We start from the raw sequence: 25,275 nt of genomic DNA on the forward strand, positions 1-25,275 counted from the left end.
TACAGACAACCGCTTTGCTGCCCTCCCTCCCGACTGATGCCCGCCAAGGGGAGCGTGCCTTCCGTAAGGTCATTGAATCCGCCTCGGCACGTTTCATTCCCGCGGGGAGAATTCCCGAAATCCGGCCCCACTTCCCGGCGGAGGCCGCAAACTTAGCGAGAGAACGTGACCTTATAAGACAGCTTGACCCAGGCGACCCCCAAATATGGGATATAAACCAACGCATCAGATTGCTTGTGGACGAGCACAAGCGGGCGAAATGGGAGGAGCACCTAAGAGGTTGTAACCTCTCTACCGGTGTGGGTAAACTTTGGTCCACCGTAAAGTCCCTATCGAATCCGAGTAAGCACAAAGACAAAGTTTCCATCGCCTTTGGCGACAAAGTGCTGTCGGATGCGAAAAAATGCGCGAGCCCTTTCTGCCGACAATATATAACGCATCCTACGGTCGACAAAGATAGACGGAGAGCCAATAGACACGCACATAAACACAAATTCAGCGCGTCACCAATCACCATCACCGCTAAAGAGGTTGAGGACGCCATTGGTCGCGCTAAACCATCCAAATCAGTGGGCCCAGACGGCATAGCCATGCCGATGCTTAAAAGCCTAGGGAAAGAGGGTTTCAAATATTTAGCGCATGCCTTCAACCTGTCTCTTTCCACCTTTGTCATACCCGAGAAATGGAAAATGGCCAAGGTGGTCCCGCTACTAAAGCCTGGGAAACCAGCTAACACAAGAGAGTCGTATCGTCCGATATCTCCCCTATCGCCAGTAGCAAAGACGCTTGAAGCCATTTTGCTCCCTTATTCAAAAGCTTTTGATACGGTCAACCATGGCTCGTTACTGCAGGACCTGGTAGGGTCTAGCCTTCCCCAATGTCTTAAAAGGTGGACCGCAAATTATCTGGGTGGTCGGCAGTTATCGGTGCAATTTAGAAACGAAACATCAAAACCAAGGAGAATTAAACAAGTGGTGCCACAGGGTGGTGTCCTATCCCCACTTTTGTTTAATTTCTACATATCTAAGCTACCTTCACAACCGGAAGGAGTCACAGTCGTTTCCTACGCCGATGACTGCACAATAATGGCCACAGGCCCAGGCCCAAAGATCGATGAGCTATGCAATAAAATAAACGGCTACCTCCCTGATCTCTCCAGTTTTTTCGCCTCGCGAAACCTGGCATTATCACCGACTAAATCTTCCGCGACCTTATTTACAACATGGACGTCCCAAATGTCGACCATTTTGAACATCCACGTCGATGCCACTACGCTACCGACTGTCCTACACCCCAAAATATTGGGTGTGACGTTTGATCAGTATCTACATTTTGGTGAGCACGCAGCTTCAAATCCCTCGCTGGCAGTACCTGGGGAAAAGATAAAGAAACGCTCATGACTACATACAAAGCAATTAGCCAGCCGATTACGTACTACGCGTCACCCATATGGTCGCCAAGCCTAAAAATGACCCACTGGAAAAGCTACAGGCCTGCCAAAATACTGCTCTCAGAATTGCCACGGGCTGTCTTCTTATGTCCCCAGAACACCATCTGCATAATGAGGCGAGAATACTCCCCATCAGGGAGAGAAACGAGATGCTGACCAAACAGTTCCTGTTGAATACCCAGAAAACTGAGCATCCCAACAGACATCTAAATGATGAACCAGCACCGCTTAGGGGCTTAAGGAGTCATCTCCGTAAGCATTTTGAGGAAATACGGTACCTGAGAACCCAGCCGTATGAAGCGAAGAAACTCAAGCAGGTCCTTGGTGAACTCCATAAAAAGGCGTCGGACCTTTATGCCGGGAATTGCCCGGTGAATCCAGTACTTAAAGAAAAGTATCCAAAACTCGCGGAAGAGGAACGCATACTCCCCAGGGAAACGCGTGTCACTCTTGCCCAATTTCGTTCTGGATACTGTAACATGTTAAACTCTTACCTATCCAGAATCAACCCCGATATACAAAATGTATGCCCCGCTTGCAATGTGTCCCCACATGACACCAACCATCTCTTTAATTGTAATGTGGAACCAACGCCTCTAACACCCCTTTCCTTATGGTCCACCCCTGTTGAAACGGCAAGTTTCCTTGGACTCCCGTTAGAGGATATTGATGACAATTTGTGATCGGTCGTGATCGGTCCTCTGAAATTGCTGCCCATAAAGTTAGTACTACTAAATTTCAATACGCATTATACTCAGATATAACTGGAATATGTGTCTATGTTTCACCTCTACACTAATTGTATGTATCACCTCTTGCGTGTCCACTATTCATCGCAACTGATTCAGCTATGTATATGTTATACATTATTGTCTCCGATTTTAGGTACACCGTTCTGTAGCTAGTTATTTAACCACCGCCGCTAGATGGGTCTCCTAAGCATTATCTAAGCGAGGACAAGCGTTATTTTACGCGGAAACGTAAGCGTATACGCGTGTAAAACAAAAAAACGCGGCTTTTATTTAAACAAAAAAATTAAACATATGGATAATTCTTTGTTAAAGCACGTGCATGCCGTGATAGCGCGTGAACGTGATCGTAAATGTGAGCATTTTAAAACTTGAAGGTAAGCGATAAATGTGTAGGTAAATTGTGATTGTGATTGAAAAATTGCAAACGTGAATGTGCGCAATTTGTCACTGCGAGCCAAAATAACGCATACACTCATCTGTACTCCAAATCTTGGATGCACTTACTAGTTCATTCTTTCGGAACGCTATTTTTTGAATGCATTTGCTTTTACTTATTAATTAGGAATATTCGGAAAGTGTTCTTTTTATACCACTTCGTGAGGTAGTTTAATAAGAATAACATGAATGGTTGCCTGACTTTGTTTTGCAAGATAAAAGTGCCGATGGCGATTCAATGTTCTCGTAAATAAATTTAAATATTTCACGAAATCTGCAAAGATCACTAGGTATTGACTAACATACATACATCATCTAAATATGCGACCTGTCAACATTGCATACAAAATTACTGCATTATTTTGTAACTTTAAATGCCATGCGTTGCACTATTGATATAATCATTTTGAACTATACAAACTGGATTTACTTTGATCCTTAACTTTTAGTTTGCTTATTTTTTTCTCAACGAGCATTCGCTATAATCTTATAGCAAAAATATTGTATGAAAACCAGTTTGCACTGAAAGCGGGAACCCATCTACGTAGGACGAAATCACGAATATATAGAAAGCTTCGCAAAATAAACTCACATTGTATAATACATATATTTATTCTACAACTTGAAGAACAACTCTGAAGTATGTAACAATAACAAACGATTTACATATAAATCAGCTGTCACTAAAGACGCATGCGTAAGAACTCAGTGGAAAACGGCTGGTTAAGTATGTAGGTATCTTTAACTCACATTTATGATGAAATCGTAAGATTATCTTTATTGCTTGTAGGTATCTAACACTTCACAATACCGATCGCGCTCAAATTTCTACGACTTGGAGGTCCTTATTAATACCGGGAACAAATCTAAAACCGAGCGAATAAATAAACAACCGCTTCGATCGAGCGCAGCTAAGACTTTGGCTATTCTTGTTGAACCAAAACAACATTGAGGCAGTGCGGCGAAGCAGCTTTTAACGATCGGTGTGCTGTCAAGCCAGTGTAAACAAGTTGGAAGAAAAAACAAAATACATACATACAAAGTAAGGGTAGCGAGGGCAACAGAAGTGGGGTAACAATAAGCGTAACAAAGTAATCGACAACACAAACGGAATATCTGTAGCAGTAAAAGTATCCGCAGCGGTGTTTTCAAAAGCGTTCCGTTTGTTCATTCACGCACACATACACACCAATCATATGCGCTGCTAACTTTGTGTGTATGAATGCATACAATCAGCTGATAACACCAGCTGTCGTAGAACAAAAGCTAGAGCACCGCTTATGGGTGTGAAGGAAATCTATATAAAGTGGGGAGGAGGTCGTTCCAAAAAGCTAGCGATCGTTGATCAACAATTGTTAGCAAATAGCGACATTGATAACAACAGCATGTGAAATGCCTACAAATATATGTATGTATGTATGTAGACTCACAAGTCGAAAGTCCAGTATTATCGAATTTTTTTATTAAGAGTATTATTTTTCTTTGTTTCGCGGATTTCGTCATATTACAGTTATAATAACCTCTATTCGTATAGGGTTAGTTTGTACATATGTATGTGTTAAGTTTTGGCATATGAATATGTATGCACATAAAAACAATTGATAAAAGCATTTAGCAGATCAAAGTACACAAAAATTAGTGTGCGCACAATCAAATGAATGTAAAGACTTGCCACATAAATACATACATACATATGTAGTTAAATGTACCGTTATTATATTTCGAATACTTTACAAACAATAACTTGTTGGGATAAGATATAGGACTGTAGCGCGATTCAGGAACTATTACCTTTTCTGAAATCGTGATTTTCGTAGTAATACATTTTTTGTTGTATTGTCGGTTGAGTGATTCACTAACTTGATTTTAACAACACTTGTGAAATATTTATTCAATTTGAGAAAAAGGTCAAAGAGGAGTTGGGAAAAACACAACTTATTATTTGTTCGTGCCAAAATGTTTGTGCAAGATTCAACAAAATTAAGAATTTTTTATATAATGTGAACACGTACTGCCCTTTCGGCAAAAGTCTAGAACAGCGATCGATTGCTAATACGCTCCAAAAATATCGGGACGACGCTTATTGATCTCGACAACAATAATTCGAAGGCGGAAAAGAAAAGTTTTAACTGTCCGGAGATACTTGCAGTTGAAGTTGGCAATTTTTATGTATATGTTGTACACAGGCAAGAAATTGTGTACAAAAGGATTTTGCACGGATTTAATTTTGATCCCAAAACATTGGTGGACCGGCCGGCGGTGTAATTTTTTATAAGCGCCGAAGTGTGCTCTGCTCAACAATACTATGGATCTCTCCCACGGTTTCGGAGGGGTCCGAGGTAATTTTATTTCGTGAACGAACACAATATTTTCTTCCCGTATTATTAATACTGAGATATCTAGCATCAATATTGCGGGCAATTTTTTCTCAACGGAATATCATAGAGAGTACAATTTTGTATATGTGGTTTTCCTTGCGTGCACCTCTTATTGTGCTACCAATGGCGGTGAGTTACCGTGAAACAGGGAAAGCTGGTATGATTTGTTACGAAGCTGCCAAAATCGCGATTAAGTGCCGATTCATGATGAATGATGATGATGGGGGATAAGTTGAGATATTTTGATATATGGCGCCAAGATCTATGCAGATAATACCTATACGTTACATCCGGGAGTGTGGATGCTCCGTTGACTGTTTAAGTGGTCATATCTTCATCATCACAGATGTCATACTCAGTGCAGATCAATGGTTGTGACGCTAAGAATATAGCTGGATGGCATTGCAATTGCTTCTTATGAGCGAGAGCTTTTTTCTTCGCTATCTCGCAAAATTGATTTAAGCTGCAGACATTGGTGCTTTATTGGTAACCGTATCGGTAACCTTATAACAGCTGATTCGACCAACCTTATGAGAATCAATGTAATCGATTATTGGTGCCGCTAAGGTCGTAACCATATCGTAGCCAACCAATTGGTTTTTGGTTTACCGTCGTAACGATAAACAGCGATTACGTTAGGGATACGACTACAGCGATACGACAAACGGTACCAATGACCTTTAAACGAGTTAAGATGTCCAATGCTTCCTTAACACATAGATACCATCTTACATACCTTTATTTCCATTGGATGAAAAAAAAAAAATAACCGACAAATTTTCTGAACTTGAATTGAAAATTCTGAACTTGAATTGTAATTTTCTGAACTTGATTTGCAATTTTCTGAATTTAAATTGTAATTTTCTGAACTTGAATTGGAAATTTTTGAATTTAAATTGGAATTTCTGAACTTGAATTGTAATTGCCTGAATTTGAATTGTAAATTTCTGAATTTAAATTGGAATTTCTGAACTTGAATTGTAATTTTCTGAACTTGAATTGAAAATTCTGAACTTGAACTGTAAATTTATGAACTTGAATTGTAATTTTCTGAACTTAAACTGGAAAAGGTGTAAACTTTTACCGAATTGTCAAAATCGGTGGAGCCTATCGGCTGCTATTCAACTTTAAAAGAAAAAGGACAATGTTTGTATTGTTTAATGGTATGTTTAATTTTACTTAAGATTTTTTAAGAATTAATGAGCTTAACGCCGATAAATGATAATTGTTATTCAATTATTATTCTGGTTTTATTGCCGGTAAATGTTTCCTTCTTTTCAGTTTTTCCCAATAAAACCAAAATAATAATTGAATAACAATTATCATTTATCGGTGTTAAGCTCATTAATTCTTAAAAAATCTTAAGAAAAAGGAAAAAGAAAATTCAAATGGCGATAATTAAGGATACAGCATTTTTTGGAAAATTCGAAGAGGAGAATTTGTTTGTAATATCGCTAGCTACCACATAATATCTTTGTTGCTAAAAAATAAATTATGACGTTTTCGGTGATCACTTTCAGAAATTTTCACTCTGTGTCTTTAAACATAACATTTATTTACATTGTTATTATTACACTGTTTTATTAAAATTATATAAGTATGAAATGTATACACCTTGTGATGATAAAAGTACCAAGTAAAGAATACAAAAAGTATTTAAAAACAGAATAAATACATACTTTCGAAAATACTTTGATATCGAAAGCTTACATTTTGGTATTATTAAGCGCTGTACACAGATCAAAAGCAAAAATTCAAGAAAAATTTGGATTTTTCTTGAGAATGAAAATAGCAGTAGGCATTTCACGGTGCATGGCAATTTATACATGAATACCGCTTTTATAAAAATAAAACAAAATTTATGAAATTCTTTGATACCATTTACCGTCTGCCGAACTTTCAGCGAATAATCGTAAATTATTTGTAGTTTGGTGATTTTGCTCATAATTTATTTGTTTTATTTTAGTAAAATAACAATTCTAAATGCCGGTATTAAATAATGTCAAAATGACACTTTAAATTGCCAATGTTACAAACAGCTCACAGTTCCCATCTGATAATGTGGCGAAGTTAAAAACTTTTAATTGTTAACGGAGACTCTGAGTACATTGTCTGCAAAATAATCATTCCCGTTTAATTACTAAGAAAATTTGATTTGAGAGGAAAATTTCATGTTATCAAAAACAGTCTAGTTTAGTCTAGTTTTATTTTTCTAAGACCTAGTTTACACATAACTGTCTGTAATAAGCAGCCTCACACCCTTTCACGCTATCGTGTGCAAAACTAACGTCTTTCGTCTGTTTGTAGCACGATTACCACGGCGGTGGGCAAAACAAATTTGACAATTGCTTTCATGCAGTTGACGAATAACGTAATAAAGCTAGGCGATAAACGACAACGTAAGCTTCAAAGTACCATTGTTGTTGTTGTTGTAGCGATAAGGACACTCCCCGAAGGCTTTGGGGAGTGTTATCGATGTTGATGGTCCTTTGCCGGATGCAGATCCGGTACGTTCCGGTAACAAGCACCATTAAGGCACCAGACCGACCATCTCGAGAACGATTTGGTTTGACCACATAAAACCTTCTAGGCCATACCGGCTGTTAATGAAACAGGAGTCACCACGGGAAAGAGAGGTTGGCAATTGGGTTGGAGAAGCTATATATTGCGCTACATAACCCCTTGAATGAATTTGGTATTTTAGTCGGCTCTTACGACAGGCACACCTAGTGCGGGTATATTCTAAGCCCCCTAACCCGCTGGTGCGAGTACCATTAGCAGACGATATTGCTAACGCAGGCATCGTTCGCTAAGCGTCTTGTTCTTCAAGAATGAGGCTGTACTACATTAGGGTGGTTTTGCAATACAGGGTAGTTTTTTTTTCTCCGAAATTTGTATGTGCTCACTTCTAGAAATGTTCTATTAGATACAAAAATGCTCTTTTCAGCTCAATCGGAATTCGCCTTCCCGTGCCTAAAGAGCCTGGAAGTTTGACAATATGCCAATTTTTACCGAAAACTCGAAAATTTTTTGTTTTAACCTGCGATAAGATATCCGCATTGCAACAGGCATATTATTAAAATAAATAAAATTTAATAGAGATTAAAGTATATAATAACATTTCTTCTCTAAAACTGGACAGTTGAAAAGATATTTAACATTTAGTGGTATTTCGCTGTTCCACACAATTTCGAAAAGAATTTTACGTTTACTGATACCTTACCTTATCCGTAATCAACGGATGCACTTAAGTATCTTTATTTATTGTAATAGAAAAAACTGGAAGTTAAGAAATTGTTGTGGTCATGTATTTTCAGTATTTAATTAATGCATACAATGTTTAACAAAATGGTGAGATGATTGTACCCATTCTAGAGTTCACATTCGAAGAAAGAATTTATATTAAAAATAAAAGTTAAAAGGATTAAAAAATGTTGATTTTCAATTTCAGTCATCGGATACGGGTTGAGAAAGGGTACACTTTGAAGCACCGGGGTAAAGCCGCCGGCAATCCGCCACCACCTGAAGCAAGAATTGGGCCTGCTCCTCTTCTTTTATAAGGGTGTTATTAAAATCTTGAATTAACTTAACTCCCCTCTCTGCCGTGTCGTTTACCACTTTTATGCTTCTAACAAAACTTTGAAGTTTCAAAAAGTCTTTATTGTCAAACCAGCTCATTGGGGCCTCTGCCACAAAATCCGTTCCATCGTTGAAATACTCGAAAAATACAAGAGATTGGTCAGAAATAGACTCATAAAGGGAAACATTTTTAAAAAACTTCACAGCTTCCTTTTCAGATCTTTCATCTTCTGTTAAATCCTTGTATGATAAAATCTTTTGTGCAATTTTTCCCCTAAGTTCATTTGAAACATTTTTATCGAACAGACTGAAGCAAATCAATTCCGGATTCAGATACCACAAGTGATGCAAATATTTTCCCAATACCTTTTCTGATATACCTCGATCAAAACGTTTGTACTTAATGACGTTCTGAATAAACATTAAATCATTATTGGGCGCACTAATAGCGTTTGAAGCTTGACACCACATTTTAACATATAGATTGACAATAAATAAACAAATAACTTTTATTGAACTGAACTCTTCTTTGGACATAGGAATGTGCTCCCTAAAAATAAAAATGTTTAAAGAGTAAATGGCTTTAGTCATCCAACGGACGTGATGATAAGCATCAGGAGAGCGAAATGAAACATCACGAGAAGGGAGTTTTCCTAGAAATATTAAACATAACTTGATAAATTCGAGGTAATCATCTCCCGCCAGTTTTTCAGTTAACTGAAGGCGAAGAAATTCCGAAACGTCTTTTTCGAATTCTTTCACTGATCTCTTTACCGAATCATCTTTTACCCCTTCCAAGTACTTAGACTGATCTATGTTAGGCCAATGAAAATGAAATTTTCTAAAAATATCGGGTTGGGGAGCAGTTGTTGATCCCATCTTGTACTCAAACACTGACCGTAAAACGACTTCTAAAATGTGATGTAGACACGCTAAATGCAACAGAGGTCTACCCAGCTCTTATTCTAACAAGGTGCAAGCGTCTTTCATTCGACCGGTATTGGAAGCTGTCGTATCAAACCACATACCAATAATTTTATCTCGAACATCCCATTCTTCTAGGCAACCGCTACCAGCTTCTGCCTGAGAGAAACCTGTGATATTCTCTAATTCAGGGACTGCCAGTAGTTGTTCCTCATCTCCTTTGCTTACTAAGATTGCAAGCCTATCAGTACAGTCCTTCTGAAGAAGTTTTGGCAACAGTTTTCCATCCCAATGAACAACACAACCTTTCAAGTCTGAATTTCTAAATCTCGCCTTGATTTTCTGTGTCCTTTGCTCCCGAAATGATATTCTACGTTTTCTTATCGTACTTCTACTACGTGCGAGTTAGCCCACGTTAGAGCCCAGACATTCAGCTGTTGCGAAAATTATTCGCACAACATTTCTATCAGAAATTCTACATCTATTTAGCAGAATCGACAACTTTTCCGCCATTAGTTCCTTCTGCGCACGACTACGTACTGTTTTCTTCTTTTTCGCTGCATTTGCTTTGTGGATTTTCATATCGTCAATAAAATCTTCAACAGAACTCATTTCTTCCACTTCGGATTCAAACTCTGAATTATCTTGCATACTTTCCGCTGTAGTGATAAAATAAGATAAAGTTTAAAGTTCTTAGGAGGAATCTACTGTTGAATTTGGTAAAAATAAAAGCTATAACTTCTAAGAACATAGTTTTTGGCTTAAATTGGAAAAATATTATATAAAACCCACCAGCATCTGATAGTGACGTTTGTAGTCTGCGCTGTTCTTCCTTAGATTCTATTTCTTCTCTCCTTTTTCTCTTTCTACTCTTCTTTGATCAGCTCGAGCATTATTCCTATCGGCACCTTCCATGTGACCTTTGCGACCTTTCATTCTCTGACTTTCCAAAAATCGAACATCTTCTTTATTCGATATTTTGGAAATGGCATCTTCCACTGCTACATCAAAAAGTTCGGGCAGCTTGGATTTGAGTGCAAGATTCTTTCCTTCCTGGCATTTTGTCTTCAATGCTGAATTCCTTTGAAGTGATCTCCATTCGTTATATAATTATATAAACTTTGCAAACAGCATTTTTCGGCATATGACAAGGTATTCTTGCTTTTACCCGTTTACACTAGGCAATTTTAAAAATCAGCAGGAATGCAATGTAAATTCCTTTTATGTATAAATATCAAATGAACTAAAATATGCCAGAAGTTTCAAGTATCAATATTCGCATAATTGAATTTTAAAACTATTAGACTATATTCAAGTTGAGTCATAAACTATTGTTTATGGGACGTTTTTGACTTTATTTTGTATTGTTTTTGTCAAAAAACTCGAGTTTATAGGTCTGTTTAATGAACAAAAAAAAGTTCAGAGCAGGTTAGAGCAGAGCAGAGTAGGGCAGCTGACAAAATTGAAATAGAGCAACTTAGAGCAAATCATAGCAGAAATGACATGAAACACTTTTTTTTTTAAATCTTCAAAATTAATGCAAATGCACGTACGCTAAAACGTGGTTTTTCTTGCAAGCTAGTTTTTTTGGAAGTTTTCAAAAATTAATTTTTTCATGACTAACAATTCCTTCTCTGCTCTAACTTACTCCAAAAAAAAGCTAGAGCAGAAATTTGTGATCTGGATTACTCTAGTTTTGTTTTGAGCATACTCATGAAACAAAAGATAGAGCAAGAAAAGTGTTCATGAAACACAATTTTGTGAAAATAAACAAACGTGGTCTGAACGGTGCTAAAAATATGGCATATTAAAAAGTTTTATTGAAGATCAATAAACTCGAACTTGACTTGATCAAAATTGTAGGGAACAGCGCAACACCATATCAGGTCACTTCACACGAACTTGATTCATTAAATATTATATATCTATCAAACCACCCATTTTTAAAAGAAAGGTCTTATATATTTTAAAGTCCATTAAATTTCCATGCATTTGACAATAAATTTATTTCAACATGTATAATATATTGCAAATGAAATAAAATTAAAAAAAAAAAACTTTTTTAAAAATAAGCTTTCATTATTGGTTAATAAAATTAAATAAAAAGTAAAAAATAAATTGACTGTAAAGAAATATAACACTTTATAAGTTCATTGAAACCTTTAACGATAATTAGGCTTTTTCTTCTGCGAAAAAAAATTCCATATTGTACATAATTATATATTTTTAACATTAAAACTTTACACCTAAATTATTATATCTTACAATTTATATCACAGTCCTAATTGTTCTAATAAAAAGCGTGTCAAATTTTGATGGTATAATTAAGAACATTTAGGACCTCCTTTTCTTGCCATCACAATGTAACACGCTTTTATTCGAACAATTAGGACTGTGATATAAATTGTAAGATTTAATAATTTAGGTGTACAGTTTTAATGTTAAAAATATATGATTATGTACAATATGGAATTTTTTGTCGCATACGAAAGAGCCTAATTATCGTTGAAGGTTAAAATGAACTTATAAAGTGTTATATTTCTTTACAGTCAATTTATTTCTTACTTTTTAGTTAATTTTATTAGCCAATAATTAAAGCTTACTTTTAAAAAAGTTTTTTTTCTTTAATTTTATTCTACATAGAAAAATTGATGCAGTGGTTATCTAAAGCAATGTTTATACGTGGAAATTTACCCCAGTTTGCTTATTTTACATATTCAAGGTACAGGCTTAGTCGATTTCCAAAAATGAACAATCAGCATTTTTTTAGATAAAAAGATGGTTCCTAAGGAAACTAGGGTTGCTGTTTATTTGATTTTTTTAGGGCAATTTTTTTTTTTAATTTTTTTTCTTAAGCTGATACTAACTTTAAATCCTTCTTTATCGGAAAATTGAGGAGTGATATATTTCATATATACTGGCATTGACGATACCGATTCGAAAATGGGCGAAAGTTTACGATTTTCCATGGAATGCTCGTACGATATTTTTTTTTTTTGTACTTACTTCTAAGACACAAGTACATTTAAGTACTATAAAAAAGCTTCCTCAGAAGATAAGGGATTTTTTGCAATGAGCAAAGAAAATTTATTTTCAATTTATTATATGAATTTTTATAATACTGAAGAAAGTTTCTTTTGATTTTAGCAATATTTGATTGATCTTTGATTTAATCGTCTATTCATTTATTACATTGGAAAAATTGAACGGGATAAAACATAAAAGTATATTATGAATAGCGATTAAGACAAAGCAAAAGTTCCGAGTTATGTAGTTACCGGTAGGTAAGCCGCATACCGTTATGGGTACAAACCCTTACGATACTTGGTTGGTAGTTCGATCCAGCCAGGTACAAAAACTCCATGTCCCCCAATAATTTTTGGATCTATGAAATTATTTCAAAGCTATGTATTTGTTAACGTTTTCCAAATTACTGCAATTTTTATTAGATGGTTACTTAATTCTAGGCTTATATATAATTTGCACATCAGAATTGTGCCCTGTTTATTGTATATGTATGTAGACGGTATGTCATTGTATAGACAAGTTTGCGCTGTTTTCTTAACCTAAACTTTACCAACAAGAAAGTATGATACGATACAATATACGCGCTGTTCATTTCAAATGTACTTCTAAACACGGTTGTCACACAATTTCAACGAAAAGAGGACCAAATTTTTGTATTCTTTGATTGGCTTACAAACCATTCGGCATTTCACAAATGTTTCGAATTCGTTGTAAAATCTTAAATTTCAGGTTTTTTTTTGTTGATATCCTATTTAAAATTTTGGGTAAACGAATAGGAAACTTTGTGAATTGCTTAAATATTTTATGTAAAAAATAACATAAGGATTGTACAAACAAAAATTAAGTGTATCTTTAGGAATTACATTTCTACATTTATAGGATTAGCCTGCTTTGGAAGAGAACAATGTCACACGTACTTTCGTTTTAACAAAAAGCCTTATAAAAACATGTGTTTCAGCGTAAAACCTTGGAGGAAAACACGTAATTTTTACTCACATTAAAGTCTTATTTTTAAACTAAGGGCATCAGTTTCTATTACGAAACGAACGTTAGTAATATGGAAATAACGGTTCTAGCCCAAAATGAGAAAGGAAAAGTATATACATACTGACATATATATATGTGTGTGTGTGTGAACTTTGTGAACTCAGCAAGAAATCGAGCGACTGATACTGATCAGACTGTTCTGATACTGTTCAGATACTGCAGTCGCTCGGTTTATTGCTGGGTTCACAAAGTTCACGCGCCCCCACACACACACACATACACATTTGCGGTTTTGCGGTTACACACACACACCCACATACATACACACATATACATATATGTATGTCAGTATGTATATACTTTTCCTTTCTCATTTTGGGCTAGAACCGTTATTTCCATACTACTAACGTTCGTTTCGCCTCAGACACGAATGGCTAGTTTATTTGCACAATGTTAAACCAGAGAATTTGTACACAATGAGGAGTTTTTTTGACATCCACTGGTTACGAACCAATTGCATGTGAAACGCCTTGCACTTCACCACGTTTCCCCAAATTCATGTTAACTTAACATGGTGCAAAACGTAACAGAAAATTCTCTTAACGATTTTCTCTGTTCGTCTGTTACCAAAAAATTCTCTGATCAGAGCAAATATTATTGCAAATTTTGATTCTCTGATTTTTGTAAATAATTTATGATGACTGGTATTAAATAAAAAAAAAATAAATGTAAGGCACGATAACCTCCGAAGAGATCTAAGGCCGAGCTTCTCTTCCAATTTGCGTCGTGCTCCTCTTGATTTTTCCCTACAAATTGGCCGGACGGGACCTACATGTTTTATGCCGACTCCGAACGGCATCTGCAAGGCAGATGAGTTTTCACTGAGAGCTTTTCATGGCAGAAATACAATCGGAGCGCTTGCCAGACACTGCCGAGGGGCGACCCCGCTTAGAAAAATTTTCTTCTAATTGAAAAATCTTATTTCTAAAAATTTTGATGTTGCTTTGCCCGGGAGTTGAACCCAGGGCATACGGTGTGATAGGCGGAGCACGCTACCATCACACCACGGTGGCCGCCACTTGCCCCATTAAGTAAGATCTTAGGAGGCATTTACCAAATAGTATGTTTGGTGCAGGTGTAAAGCAGTTGTATCAATTAATGTTTTCTTTTTTCAACTTGTGGTTGAAATGCCGCTCGTTGTTTTATTTTTTATATATGGCCTCTTCTATACCCATGAATCACAGGAACAGCCGATTTTCCAGGCCATCAGAAATAGGGAACAACATATTTGCTCGAATAATATTACCACAAATTCCCCATCCTCAACTAACTTTCGAATATCGAATTTCCATATTGTCATCTTCCTCACCTGCAGACAATTCATGTTACCGTCTTACTCATTTGCATACAATCTGATACAATTATATTTATATAGAATTTCCTCATTTCCATATTGTCTTGTCATCTTCCTCATCTGCATACAATTTTATTTTTCCCTATTCCTCCCTAACGCATCATTCGTCTTATTTATCGAAATCATAGAAATTACAAAATTGCACGCCCAACTTTTATAAATTCTGCTATAAAAATTGGCGCGCGTATGAAATGTATGAAAATAGTATTTTGGCTTCCGTACGCACATATGCCATTCCTTTTACGCATGAGACTATACCACACAAAACTTCATATTTCCATTTCTTTTCTGATATTTCGACGTTTCGAATGAGGAGAAAAAAATCTTCTTTTCTTCACCGCCTTCACCTGGCCGACAAACAAAATAACAAAAGCCAAATATTTTTGAAGTCGTTCGCACTTGTAAGCGCAATGTATTTGAAATTATGCATGGTCAGTTGATAAGGTCAGAACAGAGAATTAATAAGGTTAGAGTAAGGTAATCAAAGATTTTAAACGCAAAATAGTCAAAAAGGGAAAAAATTGCCAAAAATCGGCGGAATTTTTTAGGAATTTGACATTTGCACTTTGTTAGGATAGAATTAAAAGGGGTATAAAACTGTATACTTGAAATATTATTTCAAATTACCGGAAAAATTCCAACTTAATAAATATAATTAAAAAAACTAAATTTTTTCATACATTTATATTTTTATTTTATTTACATATGCTTAACAAAAGTAATTTAACGAAGCCTGAAACACGAAAAGAGAAAATGAGATACAAAACAATTAGAAAAGGGATGTAATAATAATTATTTAAAAACCTGAAAGGAAAACAAAAATAATTAATAAAAAAGCTGAAGAGAAAAAAGAATTATTAAAAATCTGAAAAGAAAAAAAGTAAAAATTATTTAAAATAATTTATTTAATAATTTGGGAAAAATTTAAACAACGTGACATCACGACGGACAAGGCGACAGCTGTTTCGATTATACCTTGTAAATCCTCTTCAAATCCTTACGGGCAATCCCCGATTAACTCATACGAACAGACAACATTTGGTTAATTCGTTGTAGTTCTATAAATGGAACAAAAATAGCAACAATACCTGAAACCGCTTTAAAAACATGCATAACTTCAACACATAATTTACATACGAAGTATGTGATGTGTAGAAGAATATATGCAAAAGAAGGCAATTGGGAAAAACTTTACAACAACTAAGGCATGACGTAGCTGAATGCGTTTGTAACCATTTCAACTATCGTAGGAGTGCGGGTTCGACTCCCACTCCCGAGAGAAAAGGCTTTGAAGAGATTTACAAGGTATAATCGAAACAGCTGTCGCCTTGTCCGTCCTGATGTCACGTTGTTTAAATTTTTCCCAAATTATTAAATAAATTATAAAATTAAAAATTGCTTGAAATAAATGTTTCCCTACATTTAAAGCAATACGGGCAATCCCCGATTAACTCATACGAACAGACAACATTTGTTTAATTCGTTGTAGTTCTATAAATGGAACAAAAATAGCAACAGTACCAAGTTTCTCTGAAAACGCCTTACAAACATGCATAACTTCAACACATAATTTACATACGAAGTATGTGATGTGTAGAAGAATATATGCGAAAGAAGGCAATTGGGAAAAACTTTACAACAACTAAGGCATGGCGTAGCTGAATGCGTTTGTAACCATTTCAACTATCGTAGGAGTGCGGGTTCGACTCCCACTCCCGGGAGAAAAGGCTTTGAAGAGATTTACAAGGTATAATCGAAACAGCTGTCGCCTTGTCTGACCTGATGTCACGTTGTTTAGATTTTTCCCAAATTATTAAATTAATTAAAAATATTTAATCACTTTAATGAAAATTGGTATAAATAGACACGATTTACGGATTCGCCAGACTCTTATTGGCGAATTCTCTCAGGATATAATCAATTAAGATTAAATCATTTCTCAGAGATGCAAAAGGGCATATTCTCTGATTTTTTTCACCTGGTTTACAAAAGCGACTAATATAATCGATTTTGAAAACCTAGGCTCGTGTGTCAAATGTTTATTTTGGAGATTTTTTAAAGGTAAACACGATTTGCGAGTTCGTCTAACACTTAAAAGCGGACTCTCACACGATGTATCAATGAAGAATACATCATTTTCACCTGACACCGACTCGTCTAGGCTCGTGTTAGCTGAAAAAAGAAAATAATTCATAATATTAATAAATGTTTTTAAATTTTGATTTTATTATCACAAATAAAATAAATAAAAATTCATTTTTTATACTAAATCTACGAAACTTATTTAAATCTACATCTAAGAAATATATTTACATCTAAATTTACGAAATTTATTTAAATCTACATCTACGAAATATACGTGTTAAGAAAATGATCTGAAAAGAAATTGCTTTTATGGCGCTCTCGAGTAGCAATCAAGTCATCTCTAGGCATCCATCTCGCATTTTTAAATAATAATACAACAACTAATGAGCTTCCGAAAACCAATTTGGAAACTCGTGTTCGGTCAAAGTGGTCAAAATGTCAATTATATTTTCTTTTAAACAAGGGTAATGAGATCTCGGGCTAAATATTTGTTTATACTAGAACATTTGGCGATGACATACTTCGAATACATCATCGCTTGGATTCACTAACAATAATATCTCATTCCCTTTATAATTTTTTGACCGAATAAGAGTTTCCAAATCGCAGTTCAAGTCGCAATATCGTTTCACCGTAGCTTTGGAACAATTATCGCAGTTCAGTTTTTTAAACAAAGTATTACAAATGGTATATCCTGTGTATTACCTCTGAACTCGAATTTCCTTTGGAATAACTTCTTCGTCATCTTCAAATGACAGTGGGGAAAAATTGCCTAACGCTTGTATGATACTAAGAAGAGGATATGCCTCTTCCTCTTCATAATCAAGAAGTTCCTATGCTTCTTCACGAAGGTCGCCTTCGTCAACTTCTTTTGACTCCTCAGCTTGATCCGTTGGATCAGCGACCTCGGTCAAAACAACTTGTTCATTTACCTGCAATAGTTCATCACCAGCGTCTTCTTGAAGTGTATTCCACTCTAAATCCAAGTCTTCATAGTCTTCACAGTTATTACCTTTGTTTTTGTTATCAAATCCATATCTCAAAATGTGCATTGTAACCAAACGAGCAACTATATATTGGATATCATGCGCAGATGGATGGGTGTTGATGCCTTGACTAGATCGAATTTTATAAAAAAAAGTTTTCAAACGCATCTTGATCCAATTTGCCCAAAAAAATATATATTCAACCTTCGGGTAATCCTCAAAAATATCGCTAGATAAACTTACCATAGCTTAAATGGTTAAAATTAATCCCTTGAAGCATGTCACTTTATCATTGGGATTTACAATTGTCTCAAAATATTCGACGTGATTCATCAATCATTGAATTTTCAAATTATTTTTCCTATTCATAGGCCATTTAATGGGGTTATTATTTGTAATTTTTTTTTCAATTAAGCTCATCAAAACGTCGTTCATCCGTTTTATGAAAATCTGAGTTGGAATGCATTGATTTAAAACGAAAGAATCATCCGAAAAAGGCCTTTCTTCCATGCCATGTCAATGCCAGCTGCCACGGAATTACTAAGGACTTGTGTCGCCCGAGACACACTCATCTTTTCAAAACCATTCGGATCTATATGAGTAGAAGTTAGTTTTGGGCATATTTTAAAATTGGGATTTTTTTTGTCTACCTCATATAACTTCCGAATGACAGCGAAGCGGATGATCCTTTGTGACATTCAGACCTTGGTACATTGAAACATTCGTCTTTGCCTGGTCACAAATTACGGCTTTAAGAGATAGACCTACATCCTCAACCGCTTGAATATTTTCAAATAAAATTTTACGCAATTCTTCTGAATTTAGACCATTTTTAAAAGTGAAATATGATAAAACATATTTCCAATGAGAAGTTATGCCTTTGACCATGAAGAAGCAGCACTTGTCTGCAACTTGCTGCTTTCTTCTATTATTTCCAAGGTCAACAAAGCCATCAATTAGATCTCTATCTTTTGTTCTGTTGTATACGAGATCCTTTTTGATCGAAATTTCGTCAAAAAGTATTTCACAAACTTTTTCTTCTGCAGACAGTCTTCAAATTGGAAATAATGTTACTATCAATGCCTGGTATTGCATATTTTATTGGTCGCCACGACAGAAGAGTTTTTTGTGAGGCAATGCAAAATTTAAGTCGTCGCGCAAATTAACTATTAAGTACTATAAAAAAGCTTCCTCAGAAGATAAGGGATTTTTTGCAATGTGCAAAGAAAATTTATCTTCAATTTATTATATGAAGTTTTATAATACTTAAGAAAGTTTCTTTTTAGCAATATTTGATTGATCTTTGATTTAGTCGTCTATTCATTTATTACATTGGAAAAATTGAACGGAATAAAACATAAAAGTATATTATCAATAGATGATTAAATCAAAGCAAAAGTTCCGAGTTATGTAATTACCGGTAGGTAAGCCGCATACCGTTAAGGGTACAAACCCTTACGATACTTGTTTGGTAGTTCGATCCAGCCAGGTACAAAAACTCCATGTCCCCCAATACTTTTTGGCTCTATAAAATTATTTCGAAGCTATGTATTTGTTAACCTTTTCCAAAATACTGCAATTTGTATTAGATGGTTACTTAATTCTAGACTAAGATATAATTTGCATATCAGAATTGTGCCCTGTTTATTGTATATTGTGACGAATATTAGCAACACTAAGGGATACTATCATATCTAAGCCGATGCTAAGCAGTGACTTGTATGCACATCAATAGATCAATCATTATGTGTACACATATGAACGTACACGCAACAGAGAAGAGACGCACAAATACATGCAGATATCTTATCTGAGATACTCCCAAAAGTATGCAATTATAATTCTGGAAGTGTCGCCCACAAATACACGCGCATATGAGAAGCTATACACGTGCATCTGTAGTTATAATTATATAGCAGTAACTAAGTAAATTCTGGAAGAGCCTAGAAGTATGCAAACGAGAAATCACAGTGTATAAAAGGTCGCAACAGCAGAGGCACGACAATCAGACGCTATCTGGCGAGCAATAGTAGTGTTATTGTGAAGAACTTAAATAAAGGCCATTTTGCATTATTGCATAGTGGATTTATTTATTCGAAAGTTTAGTGATTCGAACGTTAGCAGAAGATTGCAAATAAGGGGAATTGCAGTAAATTCGTTACAATATGTAGTAGCAAGACGGTATGTCATTGTATAGACAAGTTTGCGCTATTCTCTTAACCCACTTTACCAATAAGAAAGTATGATACGATACAATATACGCACTGTTCATTTCAAATGTACTTCTAAACACGGTTGTTACACAATTTTTACATTTAGGACCAAAATTCATCGAAAAGAGGACCAAATTTTTGTATTCTTTGATTGGCTTACAAACCATTCGGCATTTCACAAATGTGTCGAATTCGTTGTAAAATCTTAAATTTCAGGTTTTTTTTTGATATTCTATTTAAAATTTTGAGTAAACGAATAGGAGACTTTGTGAATTGCCTAAATATTTTTATGTCAAAAATGACATAAGGATTGTACAAACAAAAATTAAGTGTATTTTTAGGAATTAAATTTCTACATTTCTAGGATTAGCCTGCATTGGAAGAGAACAATGTCACACGTACTTTCGTTTTAATAAAAACCTTATAAAAACATATGTTTCAGCGTAAAACCTTGGAGGAAAAAACGTAATTTTTACTCACATTGAAGTCTTATTTTTAAACTAAGGACCTCTTTCTATTACGAAACGAACGTTCGTTTCGCCACAGACACGAATTGCTAGTGTATTTGCACTATGTTAAACGATGACAACATGTCATTTGACACTTGCTTTCGCCTTTCTGTTTGCCATAAAATAAGAAACGTAAAAGCCGAACGAAAATGATAGGGAATACCATTGCTAGACGAAATCGTTTGGAGGCGAATCGTTCGTCTGAGCTATCGTTCGCAATACAGAATGAAGCCCTAAATTTGTCCAGAGTTCGATTGTATCAATTTTATCATAAAATGAGTCCCAAAAAAAAAAAAAAAGATTGTGTTTAAATGGTAATACGCAAATTTCCTTCCTTACTCTCCCTTTCATCATCTATAGCCTAGATTCAGTAAATGAGAATTTTGAAATGAATACTTTTTCTCGGTAAAATTTGTTTTAGAGAAAGATTTACATTTCAAAGCTCACATTTATTGAATCAAACCACAGTCCTCAGATTTTCCATTGAAAAATCTTAAGAGTTTAAAGTGTGTAACAATGGAGCATTGATCACATTTAACTGGGTACGAGAAATAAGTTAACAATGTTATTATTTAAATATCTGGAGCTCTGCTTACCAACGGGAATAATTTGGCACAAAAAGTTTATATCAGTTCTATGTTGAGCATTTATAAAAATACCGCTTTAGAAAAATATTTCTGCTTTTTTTCTAATAAAAATTATCTTTAGGTCAAGATACTTAGTATTCTAAATTATGTTGCTTCTGATGGGAAAATGAATAGATTTGGTTTTTTGGTGAGTGCCTATTAATCGGCACTACTATTGTATTTTTATCGATGCCGACATTCAGCATCAAGAAAATGAATTGCCTATATTTCAAATATTTTCGGTCCATTTATACAAAAATATTACAAACAAATTCTTATGTATAATTTATTTACTATTCTGATTCTAAGCCTAACAACAGAATGCAGCCAAAAGTACTCATGCACATTCACATACACATGCATATAGTTGCAAAGCGTGAGAATTTCCCTGCAAAAATCGCGAGTAGTCCATGCATGCATGTATGTAGTACTCGCTATGGACCAACCGAGTGCTCCAAAATTAACCACAATTGATACAAAAATATGGTGCAATTAACATTGCGATGTCCTTGGACGGGACCATATACTCCAGCTCCGTATTACAGCAGAGTAATCCATGGAGTACCCACAGTCCAATAAACATCGTGTAGGGATTATATTCGTAAAAAACGAGCAATGCTCGGCTTACAATAGGTTCGTGTAGAAATATGAGTTGGTCCATTGCTGCATTACAGTGGAGTACAATGGTAAATACTCCAGTGGACCACATGATCCAACGATTTTTGCAGGGTTGCTGGTGCATATGAATACGCAAACTCAGCATAATTTTAGTTGGTTGCGTTTTCTTTACGCTATCAGTGAGCAACTCAAAAGCTACGCGTACTAAGTGTTTTGTAAGTATACATGTATGTATGAATGTGTTTATTTTGGCTACACTACACTTCATATCGATAGTAGAAACTCGGCAGACCAATGTTTTCTGATTTAACTCTTTAGTGCATGCTAGAAATATATTGTACTGAATTCTGGAAAATTTCTGATAATTATACACCTTACGCTAACGCTCGAATCGCTGAACTGTCGAATAAATAACTCCAATATTCAGTATTGCAAAATGGTCTTTATTAGACTACTTTGGGAGTAGTACTTCACAATTATACTTCACAACTAATAGCGTGTTTAAATCAAACTGATTAGTTATTCCTCAGCTTGCGCTACTTTTATACTCTCTATTGCCTCGTTCGCATATTTCCCCTAAAGCCTAGACTTTTCACGAACATTGAACAGTTGTATCGCGTACTTGGTTAGTTGGCTATATGCGTGTGCATGTGTGAGTGACTACCAGAGCTGGGTTAATTCAATTCGATTACATTACCCATTACATTCCTCAGGAATTGGAAAAAGTGATCAATTCCTTTCCTCCACAGCAAAGGAAACATTTCAATTCCTTAAAAAAAAATACCAAAAGTAATTTCGTTTTTTGAGGCTCAAGTACAAAAAATTTTTTGTTTGTAATTAAAAAAAAATACTTTGCTCAAATGTAATTTCTGCCCCTGTACTTTCGAAAGGAATTGCAAATGTAATTGAAATCTTTCCAATTACATTACAAGGAATGGAAAAAGTACTTTCGAATTTCCCGTTCTATTCCTCAAAGGAATTGCGAAAGTAAATGAAAAACTACAAGTTAGTTCGTGTATAGGAACTTACTTCGGTTGATGTGGGTGACTTTTCGGGTCACACTTTTAATTATTTCATCATATTTCTCTTGTGAGTGGTAACTGAAAGCATTTGGAAACACCAATGAATATAAAATCATTATCCTCATAAAGTTCACAGCTAAGTAAGGGCATCTCCTTTCCTTCCTCCGCTATCACAGGGTGGTGGCTATAGGCAAGCAGGATACTTTTTAATGTTCTTTGATACATTCAGCTGGCATAACGTAGGTAGGTAGGTTGAACTGGCCGCTCCATGAGGGCCTCACTTAAACTGATTGAGTCTGTAGTGTTACCAGAAGTTTGTTTTAACGACCAAACTGAAAAACGCTATTAAAAAGCCAGGACCTATGTTATAAAATAACTCCGCCCTCTTGGCAAATACTAGAAGCTTCCTATGACTTAAGCCACTTGCTGCTTCTAGATCTGACAGCTGTATCACTCCTAATAGCTGGAGTCTTAGCCTGGCAAGTGCAGGGCACGAGCACAGAACGTGCTCGATCGTTTCCTCCTCCAACCCGCACTTCCTACATCTGCTATCACTGACCAAGCCTAATTTAAAGGCTTGTGATGCCAGAAGGCAGTGTCCAGTCAGAATACCCGTCATGAGTCTACAGTCCTCTCTTCGTAATGATAGAAGCAACTGTGTTAGTCTAAGGTTGTAAGACCTACACATAATCTTAGACACTTTACAGCCCCGCGCTTGAACCCACGCCTTTCCCGCTTGGTCGATCATGTGCACCTCCCGCCTTATCTTAATCTCGCCCAATCTAACTGGGACATCTACGGAGCAAGCTTCAAGGGATGCGCCCTTTTTAGCTAGTTCGTCCGCTTTTCTATTCCCATCTATTCCCATATGCCCTGGGACCCAATATAAATGTATGCTTCTCCTTGTCCCGATTCTCTCAAGAGACTGCTTACACTCTAACACGCATTTAGATGCTGTGCTATGCGAGATTATTGCCTTAACTGCTGCTTGACTATCAATATAAAAGTTAACACGGTTGCAGCTTAAGCTATTCTCTTCCAGGGTTTCTACTGCTTTGGTTACGGCTAATATTTCCGCTTGGTAAACGCTACAGTAATCCGGCAGCCTGTAGGATCTTCTTATTTCCGGATCAGCGCAGTATACCGCAGACCCGAGCCTTCCACTACTTTGGAACCATCGGTGTACACATGTATCGCCTCGTCCGCCATTTGCGCACCCTTGCGCCAACCGTCCACCTCTATTGTTGCCCTAAGATCTCCCTCGAAGCGCAGATAGGGAATCATGTAGTCTGTTCGTCTTGTGATTGATGGCGCTAAGTATACAACTATGGCCATATGGTCGGCGCTCAAGCTGCCCCGAAGCACCGAGCCTGGTTCCGGTCGTTAACGCTTTGTTCTTTGCTACCAAGTCTACAGGTGGGATGTGCAGAATGGCATACAGTGCAGCCGTCGGGGTTGTTTTCAGGGCTCCCGTAATGCTAAGCATCGATAGTCCGCATACCCCATCTAATTTTTTGAGGTAGGTTGTTTTTTGTGTGGCTTTCCACCAAACAAGAACTCCATAGTATAGAATAGGGCTTACAATCGCTGTAAAAACCCAATGAGAAAGAGAGGGCGATAGGTCCGACTTACACCCCAGCATTCTTTTACATGCACGTTGAGCTTCCATGACAGCTTACTGTCTAGGATGATTCCTAGATATTTTGTGCAAGGTTTCTCCTGTAAGGTCACCCCTCCTAACTTACGCCTGGTCCAATTTGGGACCTTGTACCTCTTTGTAAACAAGATCATATCCGTCTTCTCCGCATTGACTTTCAACCCGACATTAGATGCCCAGATATGAATATCCCGTAGCACCCGATCCACGTGGCCTCGTACAATCCCCATTGTGATGTAATCTTTCTGCAATAACATGCAGCCGATCCATCTGATTAAGGCAGGATGTACTTTATGTAATTAAGACCATCCATAATCGCCCATTTTGCAACATTATTTAAAGCCCCGGCCATGTCCAAGAAGACTCTAGAGCATACTCCTTATATTCCAGGGATTTCTCTATGCTTATTACCACCCTATGCAATGCGGTGTCTACCGACTTGCCTTTGGTGTACGCATGCTGTGTTGTGGAGAGCAGCTTTTCATCCACGTTGGACTTTATGTACACATCTATCAGCTCTCAAAGGTTTTGAGCAGAAATGATGTTAAGCTAATGGGTCTATAGTCTTTGGGATACACGTGACCGATCTTCCCCGCCTTTGGTAGAAAAGCTA

The 25,275-nt window shown here is 36.2% G+C and overlaps 1 protein-coding gene across 3 annotated transcripts in view; it reads right to left on the reverse strand.

Annotated features, from left to right (window-relative positions):
* LOC137240004 (ATP-binding cassette sub-family G member 4) overlaps window positions 1–3,586 on the reverse strand; it is a 133,799-nt gene extending 130,213 nt beyond the window's left edge. For 2 of the 3 annotated variants that reach the window (XM_067765872.1, XM_067765868.1), the window contains exon 1: window positions 3,388–3,585. The gene's annotated coding sequence lies outside the window, so the exon portion shown is untranslated. Of the gene's footprint in view, window positions 1–3,387 lie in introns of all 3 variants that reach the window. The other variant, XM_067765869.1, reaches the window with a different exon arrangement.
* Window positions 3,587–25,275: the final 21,689 nt, after the last annotated feature.

Source organism: Eurosta solidaginis, chromosome 2 (genome assembly GCF_040869045.1).
Source record: "Eurosta solidaginis isolate ZX-2024a chromosome 2, ASM4086904v1, whole genome shotgun sequence".
In the NCBI taxonomy this organism is placed as follows: domain Eukaryota; kingdom Metazoa; phylum Arthropoda; class Insecta; order Diptera; family Tephritidae; genus Eurosta; species Eurosta solidaginis.